Source organism: Euprymna scolopes, chromosome 37 (genome assembly GCF_053919585.1).
Source record: "Euprymna scolopes isolate OS-2025 chromosome 37, ASM5391958v1, whole genome shotgun sequence".
NCBI lineage: Eukaryota > Metazoa > Mollusca > Cephalopoda > Sepiida > Sepiolidae > Euprymna > Euprymna scolopes.
Genome location: NC_136518.1, coordinates 17,759,292 through 17,766,593, shown reverse-complemented (window position 1 = coordinate 17,766,593; position 7,302 = coordinate 17,759,292).

Genomic DNA, 7,302 nt, shown 5'->3' with positions numbered 1-7,302 from the left:
TGAATAGTTTATTTATTATTTATTTCATCCGAATTAACAATTTACTGGACATTCCATTTAAACTTATTGTTCTTTAAAACTTATGTCCAGGGTTCGATTTCTGCTTTCTCTTATTTTCATTTTAACTAATCTCTCTATTTTTATACTTACATGAACAGGGGACAACCCTTATCATGTAACATATGTATTCTGGTGTGTCCACCTTACAGATAATATTAAACTTTTCCACTTATCATAAAGACCGGTAGAATATGTCTTGGCGGTTTTAATCAAGTTTTGTACTCATGGCAGTTAAACTGACGTATACTAACATTCTTCATGTGTTGTATTGGCGTTTCTGTTCAATATAATTTTGCTCCCTTTAATTTTTCTTCTGGACACTTCCAGATCAGGCTGTTTGAAGATATTGGCCTCCTGAGACGAAATGCACCTAACATTGATGTTTTTTTTGTTTTTCTACTTCCTTTTGTAAAACTTAATTATGTTCTGCAAAAACAAAAAACCACAACTCTCTTTTTCCTTCTTCCAATTTTCCCTTTCTCTTTCAGTCTCCTCCACTTCCTAACTTAAAATGTACCAAACATTAATAATGTAACCATTTTCCATTTTCCTTTGCAAAACTCATTCATGTTCTGCAAGGCAGATAACAAAAACGATAAAATCTACTATAAAACAACCAAACCAAACACTGCAAACTAGTGATTAAAGATACAAAGAGATTGAAGAATAAAAACCTTCTACAAAATAACTGGATGCAACATGAATACTATTTCCAAAATAACTGGATTCTGCATTAAATAACTCGAAAAAGGGTGGTTGATATGCGGTAAAACAAAACAACTAAACCAAACTTTGCAAATAAATATTTGAAGATATAAAGAACTTGAAACATAAAGACGGTTTCCAAAAGAACTGTATTCGGCATTTAATAAGGTGAAAAGGGTTGATACGCCGTAAAACAAAACAGCCAAACCAAACCAAACTTACGAGATCACAGCAATACATGTTTCTGCCTTTTATGTTTCTGCATTTTATTGATAAACGCGCTGACTGAATGGACGCAACACAAATAATATCCTTTAATGTTTTTTTGTATTTCTTTTACAAAAATGCACTTTTTTCAGGCCCTCTTTCTCGCGTGAGGCAAAATATCAAACTACATTCATGGCTTCCATGCGGACAATAGCAATTTATTCGTCCCGACGACATAAATATACATAAACGTGTCAGTCACAGACAATGAAATTGTTGGATGCATAAAATTAAGCGCATCGGGAATCGTTAAGTAACTGTGTCTCATCTTTTCACTTTTCTTTCTCCTTTTTTTTTTTTTTTCTTGGCGGACCAAAAACGCCTGTGAATCAAGGAAAGGTCACCTTAGGAATAAATAATGAAATGCATAACTAAGAATGAGAATAAGAATTAGAATAAGAGAATAAGAACCAGAATATGAGAATAACAGGATCAAAACGCAAGAATTGAAATATAAAAGCTGGAGGGCAATTGCATAAAATATGCTGATTAATATGTTGGTATAAGACTGATAAGATTGCGAATCCTGTTTCTGAAGTTTTTGAGACGAGGATTGATTATTCTTGTAACCTACGTTATTTAAAAAATTTTAAGTGTATTTTGTTGAAGTCTTGTGTTGTATAGCAGGGGGCTCATATTGGAAGATGATGGGAATTCATATTGGGGACGCATTAACGGAGGACGATGGTAACGAGGGAGACATTTATATCACTCCTTATAACATCATGACGACGATTGTGACAATTCTTGGGGACTTAATATTAATGCGGACTGGGAGATATATGATACAACAGTCTTTATAACACATTAGAGGGGAGGAGATTCTTCACTTATGATGGAGGAGAAGACACATAATACTTGGAAGGATTTACACAAAGTTCGTAACAAGATGATGATAAAACACATTTACCTTTTTTGTTGTAAGGAATGACGAGACGAACAGTTACAAACATAAATGGTAATTTCTTTATTCATCTGTTCGGCTGGTCGATGACGTCAGGAATTCAAACGTGGATCTACATGGTCTAATCTTCTACCCTTCGCTTCTAAGGGGCTCTCCTCTCCAACTGACTATATCTCATCAACTGTCGACTTTCAACTCTATCTGATCAACTTCGAACCCTCAGATTTCTATATTTAGAAGTCTCCTTTGTTTATGACGTCAGAAGTGTGTTTACAAACGTGACTAATTTTCAAGTGGCTTTACATATGTTTGCCCAAACACACTTTTGGCAAACAAAAAATCGTCAATTTTACTATCTAACTCGTATTGTGTATTCATTTAACTGACATATTTAATATTTAGATTTCTAAAAGAATGGACAATCGACTCTTTTTTCCGACATAACAATATCGAACTATTTCTAATAGAATAAACAATAGACTTAATTTCTAACATTCCATTTCTTTTATTATCTTTAACACTTGCCTACAGTTTTCGATTTTAGCCTTACCCTAATGTATTTTCACTTATCTAGGATGTCTTACTTACATAAGAAGGAGGTCAGCTCTTCATGTAATACTGGAATCTTTATATCGAACTCGGGAATTTTTCTGTGTCACTCTGAAATCTGCACGGAATTTCAAATGGAACTTTTTATTTAATCCATGAGGCTATCATGCTCTCGTTCCGTCAGTCATGACTGGGTAGAAGTTCAAAGTAATTCACAATTGTATTTTGAGTGTCGTCCGCACTGAGGATTGAACCTTCAACCTCCGGAAGAATGTAACTTATAAATGAATGTACCAAGTACTTTATCCACTTCAACACAAGACCGAAACGTTGTGAAAATAAGATTCAAGATTCAAGTAGTCCTAAGAAGAAAATAATACGAATCCTAACTGGTTGAACCCACTGAAATTTGAGAAAAATGTTGCAGTTTACGTTAGCGTATTGTGAAAGGGGTTGCATTTGAGGGTTATGACAATGCAGTTTGTGTGGGAACAGTTTATGTCGTAAAAGAGAGAATCACAATATTGAAGGAATTTCAATATTTTTTCAATTATATATACTTATCTACCAACATAGTTTTTAGTATTAGGTAGTATGTGTGTGAAATTTCCCAAATTTTCTAGAATATATCTCTTCGTCAGGGTAGAAAAGAAAGTATAAACAACTGTTTTATTTATATTGTTCGGACTACTATTCTTATTTATGGTTGTTATTTTGATAAGGTATCGACCGATGTAATCGCCGATCTTCTACAGTACAACTTCAAGAACTTTGGAATCTTTACATAGAACTTGGGAACCGATACGTAATTCTACACTGGATGTTGATTGCTGCTCAACCATGACCAGGTAGAAGTAATTATCTGCAGTACAGATTGAGCGTACAGCCTCCAGAAAACTGCCTGTCACTGATTGTTGAATAAAACAAGTAGGCAAAGTAAATGATTAGATTAGCTAATACTTATGTTCAGTTACGTTAGGAAACAGCAAACGTTATAGGCGGGAAGGTAACAAAAGTTAACTATGGCTAGGAAGCTAGATCATAAGAAAAGAAGCTTATCTTACAAATGGGCGGATATGGCGTCATATATGCGTAGGCGAGTGCACTCTGGGATACATAAATGAAAAAAATAAAGGATAAAAATTTATTACGTATAATATATCGACAACCATATAAATATAATTCACTGAGTGAAATAAGCATGCTTTAATTTATATAAAACTAGCCTGGATGCCCTGCGTCCCCGGGTGTTTGAAGGTGGGTGTTGAGCGAGAGAGAGAGAGAGAGAGAGAGAGAGAGGGAGGGAGGGAGGAAAAAAGTGGTAGTAGGCAGGCAGGTTCGAACCTGTACCGCGAAGAAGATAAAGAACGTGAAAAAAGAAAAAACGTGACGGCTTTGTTGTTGCGTCTATCGCCAAACTGGAAGTGGCGAAGGTTTAAATTAAGGCTAGTCAAGCGAAAAGAGGGGGATGACTTTCGAAAATATCGCCGAAAAAAGCAACACTTCCAAATAGAAAGCGCCCAGTTGAAGGTAAAAGAATTAATGTTTTTAGCCAATTTTTCAATATTTGTCGTCCAAAGGGTCAAGCTTCAAAACGATACCGGTATTGTGAAAATTCGTCTCCTCCATCGAAAATTTTAGGCAGACATATATACATACGCACATTTAAACAGGCAGGTGAGATTTATATAATGGCTATTTATTTCGTAAGAAGGGGCTTATCTATGACACATATAGAAGAAACAGACTGACTTTGATTTATTATATAGAAGAAAGTGATCTGTTCGATCATTTCTATAAGAGACTGTTTCGGTCAGTCTATCACGCTTGTAGATGAAATAGTATTTTAAGATGCGTCCATATATCTCTATACGATCATATGCCCGTTCTTGAGTCCGTCAGTTTGTCACACTTAAATTTAAAATAACATAAGTTGACTATGGCTAGAAAACCAGATCGTGAGAAAGGAAGCTTACGATATGAGTGGCCGGACGTGACGCATTTGTGCAAAGGCGAGTGCAGTATTGGAGAAAATAAAAGAGACAAGTCAAAGCTGGAGAGTAATAATTTATTACATAGAATACATCGATTACGATGTTGAAATGATTATTTGGTAGATAAAAACAATTCTAATAGGATTATAACGTTTCTTCCTGTCGGATCGGCTGTCCCTGCTGAGAAGGAGGTTGGCTCTTTTGGATCACGGCTCCTTCTTGTCATATGTGTGACGCCAGCGGATGCCTACTTGCCCACGTTGTCTTCGATCCAAGTCGACACGCGCTGGAAAGGAAGTCGGGTATTCTCCAGCAAGTCACTCCAATCAAACTGGTGACGTCATAAAAAGGAAAAATGACAGACGACTTGTTATAAGTAAAAAGTCAGTATATCATCATCATCATCATCATCATCATCATCATTATCATGCAGTCCGTCAGCCTTGACGATGACTAGTCGGGACCTCAGTGCTTTATCCTTCGGTACAGGACTTTCCACCCTGACTCCTAATTTGTATGCGCAGTTTAGGTGTAGTATCTGTTGTGCATCAGATAAACACCCTCTGCACCCCCAATGCTCATTTTCAGTGGAGAGAACCCGCGACGACTGGCAGCAGAGGAGGCCGCAGTTTCTGGCTGAAAGTAATCTCACTAAGGTAGACAGTCGCTCTATCGTGTCCGCTACTACACCCTTTCTTTCTGGATTAGGTTCCACAGCCTTTTAAGGAAAACTGCAAGGCTGCAGTAGGATTTGAAGTCAGATTTCCCATCTCTTAGCCTTTTGCTGTGATAAGGCCCACAAGGCAGTGGTGTTTGATTTTGGGGTTGGTTCCCCTAGTCTTCGCCCAACCAAGGGCACCCACAAGACAGTGGGGTAGGGGTTGGTAATGTGTCAGGGCGTGTCCACACATCGGTGGGCCATAACACATTACCTATGGGGTCCCCCACTACTCCGAAATCTCCTACAGGTTAAGCCTGTGGCGGCAAAGAACCCAGTTACTGTGTGTGGCCAACGTGGCGGCACTAGGAATCTTGATGATGGAGAAGGTTATGTACTGGAAGGGAAGACTTATGCATAGCTGCTTCCTTTTCACCGCGAGGTTAGCCAGCGGTGTTAGCTGGAAGCGAGAAGGCATGCAAGAATATTACAAAAGCAAAATAAAACACAAATTTCTTCTTACATGAATGTATAACAGTTAAGTGTGGGAACACTGCCAACGTCTGATTTTATAAGTTTGTTATCGTGGTCGTGATAGGAGTTGAACGTGGCTCACTTCTTCTGTGGATACAAGGTTCGACACGTTCAGCCTCTCGTCCAGAAACTTCTCTACTGCTTTACGTGACGTCAGTCATTTTGCGACCTGCGGTCTGTCAGTTTGACGTTTTGACCTCAGCAAACAGAAAAGGGAAGATCACACGACTTCGTAACTTGCCGTGTTTATATACCAATTTGCCAGCGCCGGTTAGAGATTGATTTTTAATTCATACGTATCAAGTGTTTGAACCGGTCAATTATCGGCGTCGCCCGACATTCGATACCAAATTCCTACATATCAAATGTCGACCTGTTCAACTTTCCTTTATTGTTTCCTCTAACCTGTTTTTAGTGATGAGTTAATGTTTTAAACTTTGACCTTTTTTTATCTCTTACTTAAAAAAAAAAATCCAATTTAAAACCGTCTTATTTATTTTATGAATTAAGTATCAGTAATTTTAAAACCAACTTGCCAGGTTCGATTTCTCGTGCTGCACGTCCCTATTATTCAACACCAGATGCTTCACAGTGTTACAGATTAAATAAACATGCTTTGATTTATATCATTTGGTATATTGGAACTACTTTTCTTATTTCAGTTGTTATTTTCTCAATGTTCGGCCAATCTAATTACCCTACATTACATTTTCTACTGCTGAAACAACGTCTACAATTTTTTGTTTTCAAACATTTTATATGTATTATAAGAAAAGAAAACATCTGCTGACAAATTCCACTACTTATGTGATTATATATGCACAGAAATAACCTTTTTCCTAATTGACAATTCTCCATCCCCATCAGACCGTTACTAACGTAATCCTGTAGTTGATCGTTCATTCTCAGATGTAAGGTAATATATAGCTTTGCTATCGATTCATCGCCTTGATGATTTATGAATGATACAGCATCGTCCGTAGACGCAGAGGCTGTTCTTGGCCTTCGGGTCAGGAGCGGAAAAGGAAGTAATCAGTTCTGGTCAATGTGGGGGCAACCCTTCATATCGGACAGTTGCTTTTTAAGTCAATTAGTTTGATCAATGTGGAGGAAACCCTTCATATCAGACAATTGCTAATTTTGGACTCTACCAGAGTGCCCCCTTGGGGGAGCTGATTTTTCTACCCCACATTAAAAAACGGCCTTGTGCCTAATTTGCTCAGTGGGGAAGCAAATAAATAAATAGCATCGTCCGTATATTTGATATATTTGGCTGCTTCTATTTTTATAGACATAACTATCCCACCAGTATACTTACGTCCTATTTTGATGTAAGAAGCAAAAAAAAAAAAAAAAAGAAAAAAGAAAACAAGAATGTATATGCATGCAGGTTAAAAGTTGAATTATTTTTTTTAGTAAAATATATAATGGCTAGCCCGGATTTTGCCCGGGATTGAATGGTGATCAACGAATGTTTCACACTCCATATTTTATTGTCATCAAAATCGATGAAATCGCACATATTTCAATCAAATCGATTCATTGCAAGATCTATTTAGAGACATCGCTGTGCACCGGGAGGAAGCTCTATATGCCTCTCTGCAGTGATGTAGTTCAAAATACACTGCCGT